The sequence below is a fragment of the Marmota monax genome, unplaced genomic scaffold, assembly GCF_021218885.2.
Source record: "Marmota monax isolate L192 unplaced genomic scaffold, Marmota_monax_Labrador192_F-V1.1 WCK01_AAM20220418_F8-fsc00183, whole genome shotgun sequence".
NCBI lineage: Eukaryota > Metazoa > Chordata > Mammalia > Rodentia > Sciuridae > Marmota > Marmota monax.
In genome coordinates, this window is record NW_026694841.1 from 1,590,379 (window position 1) to 1,603,135 (window position 12,757).

At 41.9% G+C, this 12,757-nt stretch overlaps 1 protein-coding gene across 2 annotated transcripts in view; it reads left to right on the plus strand.

The window, feature by feature from the left end:
* The window catches only part of Evl (Enah/Vasp-like), a 139,014-nt gene that overhangs the window by 19,093 nt on the left and 107,164 nt on the right, over nt 1-12,757 (plus strand). The window contains exon 1 of one of the 2 annotated variants that reach the window (XM_046426284.2): nt 12,399-12,491. The exons of the other annotated variant lie outside the window; for it this stretch is intronic. The gene's annotated coding sequence lies outside the window, so the exon portion shown is untranslated. Of the gene's footprint in view, nt 1-12,398; nt 12,492-12,757 lie in introns of those variants that run through there. 2 annotated transcript variants of the gene reach the window in all.

Consider the following 12,757-nt stretch of genomic DNA (forward strand, 5'->3'; position numbering starts at 1 on the left):
AGTGAACCTCATGAACAGAATGCTGAATGAGAGGCGAGGCACCAGTCGGGGGAGGCCACACATTGTGTGATGCGTTGACAGCAGGCCAGGCCTTAGAGATGGGAAGCAGGTCAGTGTTGCTTCCAGCTGGGAACCAGGGTATCTGAGAATGGGGAGTGGCTGCTATAGAGCAAGTGCTTCTCTTGGGGATGAAGAACACACGTATTCTGAGACTAGTTTGTGGTAATGGTGGCACAGCTGTGCATATACCAAACCCTTGTATGTTTTATGGAGTAAAATTATGTTTCAATGAGCTAACTTTATGAAGGAAGAATATGTTGCTCAAGAAAGCTATTTTGAAAAAACTGAACTCACTGCTCTCCTTCCCAGGCCCTTCCTCATCCAGAATCCCATTCTGGGGGAGGTGCAGTTCATGATCCAAGATGGAAGCCTAGAGGCGTCACAAAGGCCTTCAGCTCCCTCCCACCATATCTGGATGAACATGCCTTTAATTCTCTTTCATCTCTCCCTGTTTTTCTAGAACTGTGAGCTTATTTCAGGCAGGTCTTAACCATTATCAAAGGCCATAATTACATTCCACTTTTATTTTACTTCTTAGTGTCCACTCTGTCTTTGTTAAATTGTTAATCCTCCAATCTGAGCTCACACGCTCTTCCTGAGCTTCTCGGGATAGTTCTGTCTCTCTGGGTAGTTGTGACTCCTTAGCATACATGCACTGGCCTCTCTCAGCCTTTGCAGATTAATCTCTTTACTTTGTATATGATATTCCTCCTAATCATAGTGCCAACAGTGATTGACAGTCACACATGGCTGGTGGCTGCCGTACAGGACAGTGTAGGTTATAGAATTTTTCCACCGTTGTAGAAGGTTCTGTTGTACTGTGCTGATCTAGAGCAACACTTGGCATGGTGAGCACTCAGTAAATATTGTTGAATGATGGAGTGAAATCATAGCTATTATCTCTGGCAGGCATCCACCCAGCTTCTGCTTTTGTGCTTCCAGGGTAAAGCGTGTTGAATTACTGCAGCAGCCCGAGGTCTCTCTTCCTTCTTATATTTGGCTGGTATCTGCTTCTCTGAAATTTCTGCTGATTGATCCGAGTTTTACATAATCCAGAACAGCACCTCCAAATTAGAACATGGCAGTCATTTCCTCCAAGTCTGTCCTGCTCTGGCTTAAGCACTACACATTCGAGCCTCGTGTAGCACCGTCAGCAAGCTCCAATTTGTCAGTGGTTCTGACAAATTGTTGAATTCAGGTATGGTGTGACCAGTGCAGAGTGCAGAGCTGTCACCTCTTTGATGCCTGCATTTCAACTTGTGCAGCCCCAGTTGTCACCAGTTTCAGCATCCAACACAAAGGTCAGCAGCCCGCGCACAACCTGGCCAAAGTCAGTTCCCTGCCAGTATGCGGGGAAGCTGGGGGCTCTTCAGGCTGCTGGAAGGGACCATCTCTGCCCGGGAATGATCCAGTGAACCCATTGTTCTGCACTGGACTGGCTCCTGCCTCATTGCTGGGTAGCACCTCTTTTTTCTGCTTGCATCATGAAAATAATGGATCACTTTGGAAAGCTGAAAATGGATAAGCAAGGGTAAGAGAGGAAGTGCCTATCCTCTCACCATCCAAGGTACTCACTACTAACTTTCTGCTCTGTGTCTTTTTCCTGTGGACACGTGTTTTTTGAAAAGGGTATATTATGGATTTGGAAGATGCAATCATCTTTGTATCCTTTTATATTTACCAGTACATTATGTTTAATGGCATGTTTGTGTCATTTGTGTTTTTACATTTTTATTGTAAAAATTTTCAAATTCAGATTCAGTGAATTATATACCACTGCCATTTTGGCATATTAGCTTTGTCACTTCTTTATTCATGTATCTGTCCTCTATTGACCCACCAGCTCGTGTAGTTCTTGTACAAGGGTTTGGTTTTGAATGACTGTAGTGCTTCCTGGACCACATGTATCTAGATTACTCAGCTCGTCTTCATTGATGGCACTTAGGTTATTTTCCATCTATATCATGGTTGTTTTCTTAGTGTTGAGTTTTGAGGTTTCATTTCATGTTCTAGGTAGAAGTCCTCTCTCAGATATACAGTATGTAATATTTTTTCTTAGTGGATCACTTTCCCTTTTATTTTCTTCGTAAATAAAGAAGAATTTCTTTATTTCTTGAAGAATGTACATTTTTTAGTTTTGACGAAGTCCCACTTATTTTGTGCTTTGTATAACCTGAGATGAGGAAGATTTTCTCATGTTTCCTTCTGAAACATTTATAGTGTTAACTCTTTCACTTAGTCTGTGATTCATTTTGAGTAAATTCTTATGTACAGTGTAAGGTAAAGGTCTAAATGCATTTTACGCAATGTATTTTCAATTATTTCAGCACCATTTGTCAAAAGGACCATCCTTTCCCCTTTGAATTATTTCAGTTATTTCACTTCCATTGAAAATCATTTGATCATCTACTTGTTCATTTTTAACTTACTACAACATAAACTAAATCTTTCATTTTATTCTGTTCTGCTTTGCCTCTGTTCCTGATGATGTCACTCTTACCAAGCATTTTAAAGCAAGTCTGCTGCCCGTGGTGGACCAAGTCTTAATTGTTGGTGAAGGATGGTGGAGTCTAAGGGATCTGCAGGGGACCAGGAAAATGCCAGGCACTGAGCACACCTGCAATTCCAGCTGCTTTGCAGGCCAAGGCAGGGGACTGCACATTGAGGGCCAGCATGGGCAGCTTATTGATACCCTGCCTCAAAATTAAAAAGGACTGGGGGTGGGAGGTGGGAGCTGGGGCTGGGGCTCAGTGGTAGAGCGCCTGCCTCGGATGTGTGAGGCACCAGGTTCCATCCTCAGTACCACATAAAAAATAAATAAATAAAGATATTGTGGCCATCTACAACTAAAAAAAATATTAAAATAAAAAGGACTGGGGGTGGAACTCAGTGGTAGAGCACTTGTTTAACATGCACAGAACCCTGGATTCCATCCCCAGTCCAGGAAAAAAAAAATCAGGAGAGGACACCCTGTTTCTCTCCGCTTCTTTTTTTCCAACAGGGGTTAGTTATGTGCCTGGGAAAATAAGTGATAACTATATGTGTGTTAAATCCGTGGAGCTTGCACAAAACCAAATGCTTTAACTGCGAGAAAACATCTCTGACATGTACTAGGATATTAACAAATTTCAGAAAACACTTGAAGCTTTTATTGTTTTAGTATTTTTGTTTTCTTTTTTAAAATATTTAGTTTTTAGTTTTAGGTGGACACAATGTATTTATTTTATTTTTATGTGGTGTTGAGCAAACCCAGCGCCCTGCGCATGCCAGGCGAGCGTGCTACCGCTTGAGCCACATCCCCAGCCCTGTTTTCTTTTTTAAACTTTAATTTTTATTGTAAAAAAACTGTAACTTTTAATTCACTGCCTTAACCATTTTTCAGTGTGGAGTTCAGAGTGTTAGGTATATATTTGTGGGGGGCCGGTACCAGGGATTGAACTCAGAGATACTCGCCCACTGAACTACATCCTCAGCTTTATTTTGTATTTTATTTAGAGACAGGGTCTCATTGAGTTACTTAGTACCTCACTTTTGCTGAGGCTGTTTTTGAACTCGCGATCCTCCTGCCTCAGCCTCCTGAGCCACTGGGATTACAGGCATGAGCCACCACACCCAGCTAAGTATATGCGTATTTTTATACAATAGATCCCTACAACTCTTTCATCATGCAAAGTGGACATTCTGCATCCACTAAACACTGATGCCCTCTCATCCCCAGCAGCCCTGGTCACTAGCTTCTATTTTCTGTTTCTCTTTTGACCACTGTAGATACTTTGTGTACATGGAGTCTTATTGTATTTGTCCTTTTGGTAACTGATTTATTTTATTTAGCATAATGTTCTTGAGGTTCATTTGTTTTGTATTATGTGGCCACATTTAATTTTTTTTAAGGCTGTGTAACATTATACTCTCTACACACCACATGTATTTCCCCATTCATCCTTCAGGGAACAATTGGGGTGTTGTCACTCATAGCTCTTATGAATAATATTGCAGTGAATGTGGGTATGCACATATCTCTTCCATATCCTGCTTTGCCTTCTTTGAATATGTGCTCAGATGGGGGATTGCTAGGTCACCTGGGGATTCTATTTAAAGATTTTGAACAGCCTCCACACTGTTTTCCTTACCAGCTGCTCATTTCACATCACACCATCAGAGAGAGCACAGTGGTCCCAGTTACTCTGCGTGCTTGTGGACACTTGTTGTTCTCTGTGCTTTCCATCTCTGTGGATGTGAGATGAGATCTCATTGTGGTTTTGATTGCCATTCTCTTATGATGAGTGATGTCGAACACTTTTCATATGCTTATAGGCCATTTGTTTATCTTCTTTGGAGAATTGTTCATTCCAGTCCTTTACCCATTTGGTTTTTTTTGGTTGTTTCTGTTTTGTTGCTGTTGAACTGTGGGAGTTCCTGATATAATCTGGATATTAAACACCAGTTAGATGATTTGCAAATATTTTCTCCCATTTTGTAGGTTGTCTTTTCCAATTTGTTGGTTATTTCTTTTGCATGCAGAGGTTTAAAATTTGATATAATCTCATATTTTCGCTTTTTTTTTTTTTTTTTTTTTTTGGTACTGGGGTTGAACTCAGGGGCACTCAACCACTGAGCCACATCCCCAGCCCTGTTTTGTATTTACAGACAAGGTCTCACTGAGTTGCTTAATGCGTCACTATGCTAAGGCTGGCTTTGAACTTAGAATCCTCCTGTCTCAGCCTCCCAGCCACTGGGATTACAGGTGTATGCCACCACACATGGCTTATCTTTGCTTTTGATGTCATATCCAAGATGTTGCTAAGTCTAATGTCCTGAAAATTTTCCCCTATGTTTTCTTCTAGCAAATATAAAAAAAGGTGTTTTATATTTTAGATCTTGTGTTTAATCTTTAATCTATTGTGAGTTCATTTTTGTTTATGTTGTAAGATAAGGATTCAGCTTTATTGTTTTGCATGTGATTATCCAGTTTTCCTAACACCATTTTTTAATATTTATGTTTTAGTTGTAGTTGGACACAATACCTATATTTATTTATTTATTTTTATGTGGTGCTGAGCATTGAATCCAGGGCCCCGCATGTGCTAGGCAAGCACTCTACCACTGAGCCACAACCCCAGCCCCTTAACACCATTTGTTGAAAAGATAGTCATTGTGTATTCTTGGTGACCCGTTGAAGATCATTTGACTTTCTTTCTGGTTGTTCTGTGTATAACTAAATGTGGGATAGTGAAGTCTTCTGTTATAATTGCTGTTTTTCCAATCAGTTCTGTCAATGTTTGGGAACTCTAATGTTAGGTGCTTTTATATTTATATCAGTTGTATCTTCCTGGTGAATTGATCCCCATGTCATTATATAATGCCCTTCTTTGTCTCTTAGGACAGTGTTTTGTCCAGTGTAATTATGGCCACCCTGCTCTTTTTAGGTTCCTGTTTGCAAGGAATTTTTTTTTTTCTACCACTTCACTTTCAGCCTAATTGTGTCCTTAGATCTAAAAGGAGTGTCTTAGATATAGCAGATAGCTGGATCCTAATTTTTTTAAATCCATTCAGCCATGTTTTTTAAAAAAAAATTTTTTTTGTAGTTGTAGATAGAAAACATGCCTTTATTTTGTTTTATTTTTTAATGTGGTGCTAAGGATCGAACCCAGAGCTTCACACATGCTAGGTAAGTGCTTTGCCACTGAGCTACAGCCCCAGACCCTCAGCCATGTCTTTTTTTTAAACCTTTTTTTTTTTAAGAGAGAGAGAGACAGAATTTTAATATTTATTTTTTAGTTTTCAGCGGACACAACATCGTTGTTTGTATGTGGTGCTGAGGATCGAACCTGGGCCTCACGCATACCAGGCAAGTGCGCTACTGCTTGAGCCAATCCTCAGCCCTAACTATGTCTTGTAATTGGGGAATTTAATTCACTTACATATTATATCAGTTGGTTCTCCTTCATACCTTCTCTTGGTTAATATTCTCATTCAGCTCATGCATCATTTTCCTGATATCTTTTAACTATTTTTTTTCTGTGCTCTAGTTCATTGAGCATCCTTATTTTTAATTCTTCGATAATTTATAATCTGTGGTTCTGTTGTGTTTTTTTTTGTGGAAATTTAATTTACTTCTTTGATTAGGCTATGTTTCCCTCTTCCTTTGTATATATTATTATTTTTTTTTTTTTCAGGATTTGGCTTTTGAAAAATGGCCACTTCCCAGTCTATATAATCTGGGTTTGTACAGGGAGAAACCTTTAGTAGTCATCCTGGCTAGAGATTCAGGAGACCTCTCTGGGGATAGGTCTTCTCTGAGCTTGTGCACATAGTCTCTTGGTTAAAGCTTGCCTGCTTCTACTCAGGATCCCCCATCTCCTACCCCTATGCCTGTTTGCAGAACCGCTGCCTCTGGTGCTGTGGCAAGTGTTCATATAGGAGTTCCCCCTAGTGTCTCTCTGTGGTACTGCATTCTCTGCTACTAGAGGGTGCACCCTCCACGCCAATGCCTGTCAGAGTTTAGATTCTGGTGAGTCAGTTTTTATATGCAGTCCATTAGGCAGCATTCTCCTCCTGTCTCAAAATGAAGTCATTGAATTAATGTTCTACTCTTCTTTTCCTCCTCAAGGAAAAGCTGAGATTTGGGAGTAATCTCCCCATAACTGAGCTAGACCAGAGGCCTGGAGGGTAAATGTCATGAATTATTCTGCCAGGCTGCGATGAGGCTCTCCGTGGCTTTTCGGGGAGCATGGACCTCTTCACTGGTTTCTGAATTTCTCTCATAGCGATTGGTCTATCTGTTGTTATCTGGTCTCCATGCAGAGGGAAAGTCTGGGGCTTTCTATTCCATTGACCATAAACCCTGCAGTGCTCTCCCTGGTGAAGTAAGCTTTGTCTGGGGGATAATTTAATCTCTGTAGTTTGTGAAAAAGTGATAAACTCTGAGCACAAAAGTGCAGCTTCATAAGAAGAACTGGGTTTTATTTCTCAAATAATAACTCATATTCAGTGAGTATTTTTTATATACCAGGCACTGTTCTAACCACTGAATTATCTCGATTAATCATTGCAGTAAGCCCAGGAGTTAAATGAGATTACTTTTTTCTTTTTATGGGGGAGGAACCTGAGGCACAGAGAGATGAAGTCACTTGCCCATTTGACTGGAAATGTGGACTCTGCAGAGCCCAAGTTTGAGAGTAGACTGCTCAAAATGTCACAGCCCAGGAGTTGCATATTCTGTTTTTAATATGCAAGCTACACCTTCTGGACATTTCACACCTTCTTATCACATTCTTTTGTTGTTGTTGTTTGTTCGGTACTGGGGATTGAACTCAGGGACACTTGACCACTAAGCCACACCCCAGCCCTATTTTGTATTTTATTTAGAGTCGAGGGTCTCACTGAGGTGCTTAGCACTTCACTGTTGCTGAGGCTAGCTTTGAACTCTCTGTCCTTCAGCTTCAGCCTCCTGAGCTTCTGGGATTACAGGCATGCGCCACTGCGCCTGGTTCACATTCATTTTTTAAAATCACTTCCAAACATAACTGCCCAAATGTGACTGCTTTGGCATGTCTGCTGTGGCTGATGTAGACACCTGGCCTTTCACTGAGAAGTTTAAGCTCTGAGGATGTGAAGAGAAAGGGTGATGTAGATGTTTGTCCTTGCAGTTCAGTTCCTTGTTCAGTTCCTTGGATGGGCTTCCTGTGCGCCTCAGTCCCTGCAGGCTCATCCTCATCTTCCATGGAGATAGGATCAGGAGAGCAAGTGGTGTGCGCGCGGCATCCATTGAATGGGATGAATCACCTTGACTCTGGAAGAGGAGGGCCAGGGAGGAGGGCTGCACGCAGAGTGGTCAAGTGGAGATAGGTTTGAAGGCAGTGTTTTGAGCAGGGGGTGAAGAGAGTGTAGGGCGGAGTTCAGGGGACCCCTGCGTGGCCCTGCCTCCATTGTCCTCACTGCCAGTGCTGGAGAGTCATCTCCTTTGGACTTCGTGGTTTCCATCCATTCGTGAAAGGAGAGGATGGAACTCAATGCCTAGGGGCCTATCTAGTGTGGTCATTTGCTGTTCCATGGATCTTTCCAGCTCAGGACAGACCTGTACAGGGTGCTGGATAGAACTCATCAAGTGAGACAGTAAGCAGAAACACTGCTCCCCTTGGTGTGTGCATTCAAGAGAAGTGACCTGACGTGAGCAAGTCCGAATTTTCTTCTCTGATGTCAGCTCTGACCCTACTCTTGATTCAGTAGGGTGGAAGGTACAATGTTATTTTTCTTCCCCTACCTCACCTTACCTAAAGAGAAGGACTGTACACAGGTGCTGACTTTCTGTTATCAAGCATGGTTGGAAATGCAAGGTTGACTTAGGTCAAGTTTCTTAACCTCTTGGAGATGGCCATCTCTGCCTTGTCTATGTTGATTTTTTGGTCATAGGAGACACGGATGAAGAATATTTTCCAAGGATGCTATAAATGTTAGTTACTATACAGGTGTTCCATGGGTGTGCCAGTTAAATTTAAGGATTTCATCTGGTGGCTGGAAAGTTAACACTTGTTTTAAATAGTGGAAAGAAGGGAGGATCCTTCAGAGAACAAAACTGAAGTCATCGCCATGCAGAGCATGTGCCAGCCTCTTTCTTCTGTGCTGGGAGTCAGAGCAATGGCCTGAGCTAAACCAGGGTTTCTTGGGAAGCAGATGATGCCAATCAAATCAAGACAGGCTTCGTTTCCAGGTATATAAGGATCAGGCTATTCTGGGAAAGCTCATAAAGTTCAGCAAGTTATTACTAATTAATAAAATCCCATCTTCATTAGATTTTAAAGGCTACTCGAGTTTAGTTCATTAGAGAGGCTGTAAAATAATCTGATTAAAAACCCCACAATAGGAGGTGGGGTTGTGGCTCAGTGGTAGAGCGCTTGCCTGGCATGCGTGAGGCACTGGGTTCCATCCTTGGCACCACATAAAAATAAACAAATAAAATAAAGATATTGTGTCCGTCTACAACTAAAAAAATATTAAAACAAAAACTTAGGGCTGGGGTTGTGGTTCAGCAGTAGAGTGCTCGCCTAGCACTTGCAAGGGCCTGGGTTCGATCCTCAGTACCACATAAAAATAAATAAATAAAATAAAGGTATTAAAAAAAACTTTTAAAAAATCCCACAATAATCATAGTAAAATGTCCCTATTGTATAGTACCTTACAGTATACAAAAAACTTTCACATAGATATCACAGTATTCAAGGGGTTAACATTCTCATTTTATAGATGGGAAAACTGGGGCTCAGAAAAACAACTTGTCCAGTGTCACACTTTGTCACTGGCAAACCTGGGACTGGTGTGTATGTCAGGGGAGAACTAGTTTTTATTGAACTTTCACTAATGTCAACTACTTTTATGTTTACCTTCTCCTTCAACTCACGTACTAGTTTTATGAATTTTTATTATCCATCTTGTATCAGGAAACTAAGGATCAGAGGGTTCAAGGTAAACAGTCAAGATTAACAGTGAGATGAGCTGATGCCTGAGTCCTGCTGTGCTTGGCTCCGGAGCTCAGTGCTGCTGTGCTGTGGGTCCTCAGTGCAGTGCACACGTATACCTGTATTTTTCTATTAAAAAGTCACTGCTTGTGTAAAAACACACTTGTTCATAGTACAAATTCAGCAACACATAAGAGTACAAAACATAAAGAACAACTCGCCTGGCATCTCTTGGAGATAAGCCACTGTTTTCTTTTTGTTGAATAACATGCTTCCAAACCTCTCTTTCTCTAGTGAACATATATATTCACATAAAAGCATACTCCTAAGGGGGCAGCTGTTTTTCCTAGCTGTGACATGCCACTTCTGAGATGAGCTACTTTACGTGCACTGTATTACTTGATTCTCACCAGAAAACCATGTAGGATGCACAATGTCCCCCTGTTTTGCTCAGAGGACACCGACATTCAGAACAGTGAAGTAAATGTGCCCAAGATTGGCTGCAGCGTGGTCTCTCAGAGGTCCGTGCTTACAGCTGTTAGGCTTGCTGGGTGCAGGGTATTATTGCATAAGTGAGAGGGTGCTGTATATGCTTTTCTTTAACTTGCTTTTCGCTTGATTTGTGGAGGTGTTTGGTTGCAAGTCATAATTTATTGCCCTCTGTAGTGTTTTTACTCCATGATGGTAAGGTCTGTACAGTTAATGAAGACCTACATTTGTAATAGCTGCTTGGAACTCTGTTGTATGTACCATATTTGATCAATGCTTTGTTGATGGATAGCTTTTTGTTACTTGAAATCATACCTATAAGCATTTTCTTACCCTTTGGTTTTAACTTATTCTGCAGATATTAAAAGTACAGACCCTGGAGCTGAAGTCTGAGTGTGATCACCTCTGCCACTTTTCAGCTGTGTAATGTTAGGCAAATCTTTTCACCTCTGTGTACCTCAGGTTCTTAGTTGGGTCTGTAGATGCATCGAATCCTCACAGGGTTCTGTTATTGGGTCTCCACTTCTAATGGTCCCTTCTGGAATAGTTCTGCCAAATCCCCTTCCTTCCTCGTGTCTTGAGAGACACTCAACAGGCGAGGCTTTGGAACCCATTCATCCTTTCAGTTCTTAGTCCATTCAGCTTACTGATTTGCTTGCTTGTTCATTCATTCCGATTCCTTCCTCTCCACTAGCTGCTGTGGAGGATACGGAAACACACAAGACCTTCTTTGATTAATCAGATTTCCTCTTTCACTTCATATGGTTCTTCCAATTAGTGACGGTTGGGTTTACTTGTACCTCTGAAGTGGGTTTGGTTTGTGACTTCTGAGTACCATTACGTTGGAAAGAAGGGGTAAGCGGGTGGGATTGTGAAGACCAGGAGATTAGCGTTAATGTGGTGCTGCTGCCTCAGATCAGCCGAGCCTCTAGGAAGTGGAGGAAGCCTGTGAGCCAGATGCCGCGTTGTCCATCTGTAGGATTCCCATAGTGACAGCCCTGGCTCATTCAGAGAAGCACTCAGGACTGCAAGTTCTTGAAAGTACTCCCCCTCCCCGATTTCAAGGTGATCTGATCTAAGAAGACTAAGCAATTTATAATTAATGTTAATCATTTGAAGTTTTTCTTTTTATATATATAAGCAAAGAAGATGCGAAGGACACAGAGGCAAAAACAGTCCGGTTAGGAAGGAGCTCTTGGCAACCAACTCACTGGGTGAATAATGAACTGTAGTTAGCTCTTTTTTAAAAAAAAACTTTTTAAATTTTGTCTATTTTTTATGTGGTGCTGAGCATCAAATCCAGGGCCTCACATGTGCTAAGCAAGCGCTGTACCACTGAGCTACAACCCCAGTCTGTAGTTAGCGCTTTTAAAGATATTTTAGAAAAGTTGGAGAAAGGCAATAGAGGAGTATGTGTCTGGCAAGCCCACAGGAGACACATGACTTCCTCAGAGAAGGTAATTGTTATGGTATGAATGTGAGATGTCCCTAAAGTCTTACATGTGAGACAGTGCAAGGGGGTTCAGAAGGAAATTGATTGGGTTATGAGGGCCTTAAACCAATCAGTGGATCAGTCGCCTGATGGGATTAATTGGGTGGTGGCTGAAGGCCGGTGGGGGTGGCTGGAGGAGCTGAGACTGGGGATGTGGCTATGGGTATATATTTGTATCTGGTGAGTGGAGTTTCTCTCTTTACGTTTGATCATCATGTGAGCCGCTTCCCTTTGCCACACTCTTCCACCATGATGTTCTGCCTTACCTCGAGTGCCAAGGAATGGAGCTAGCCTTCTGTGGACTAAGCCCTCTGAAACCATGCACACCTAAATAAACTTTTCCTCCTCTATAATTGCTCTGCTTGGGTCTTTTAGTCACAGCAGCAAAAAAGGCTGACTGAAACAGTAAGTGCTACCTCCCAACAACACCAGACTCAGTAAAGTTGAGTGTTAATTTCTAGAAAATTGATTAGTTACAAATAAATTTTAGTTACAGGTAATAAGTTACAAGTAATTTTGTCTAGGAGAGGTGCTAGCATTCTCCTATGCTCAGTTATTCCTGTTTAGTGGGAAAGAAAGACCCAAAGGTAAAGGTTTCTGTAGCACATTTAACCAGTGTTATATCAGACTCTGAGAGATGATCACAGCACTCTTTTCTCCATGACTCTATATGTATTTCTTTGTTTTCCTTGAACCGGCCTTGCTGGCTTGCTGATTCTGTCATTAGTGGGTTGAGTGTCTTTGCCACATACTTGTTAGACTCTGTGAGTTACTCAACTCTGACAGCCACGAGTACATGCCGGCCCTATAAGCATCTTAGATGGCTTAGGCTGTTGCCGGGCGTTGGGGTGTGGCCAAACTGACTTCAAGGTCCTTTCATCCCCGCCTCTGTAGTTACAGGATGGTGATGGACAGGATGGTGATGGACCGTCTAATGACGAATGGCCTGGATGAAGACATAAAGTCCCTCCCTGCCTGACCCAGACCCGTATTGTGTAAGTGGGAAGGGACCATTTCTTTTGTTGTTGTTAATAATACTGTCACTGACTTGTGTGGCACTTAAAATTTGTAAGAATTGGCCAACCCATTATTGTGTTAACTTTCTGTGAACTCTGTGTGAGGGCACAGGAATACACTCCAAGACTGACAGGTGAGCTCTTGCCAGAAGGCATTTGGCTGGTGAGGAGTGGAGCAGGGGCCATAGCCCTGCTCTTCATGCTCTTGCCGATCAGCAGCCGCATGCTGGCACCAGGAGTCACAA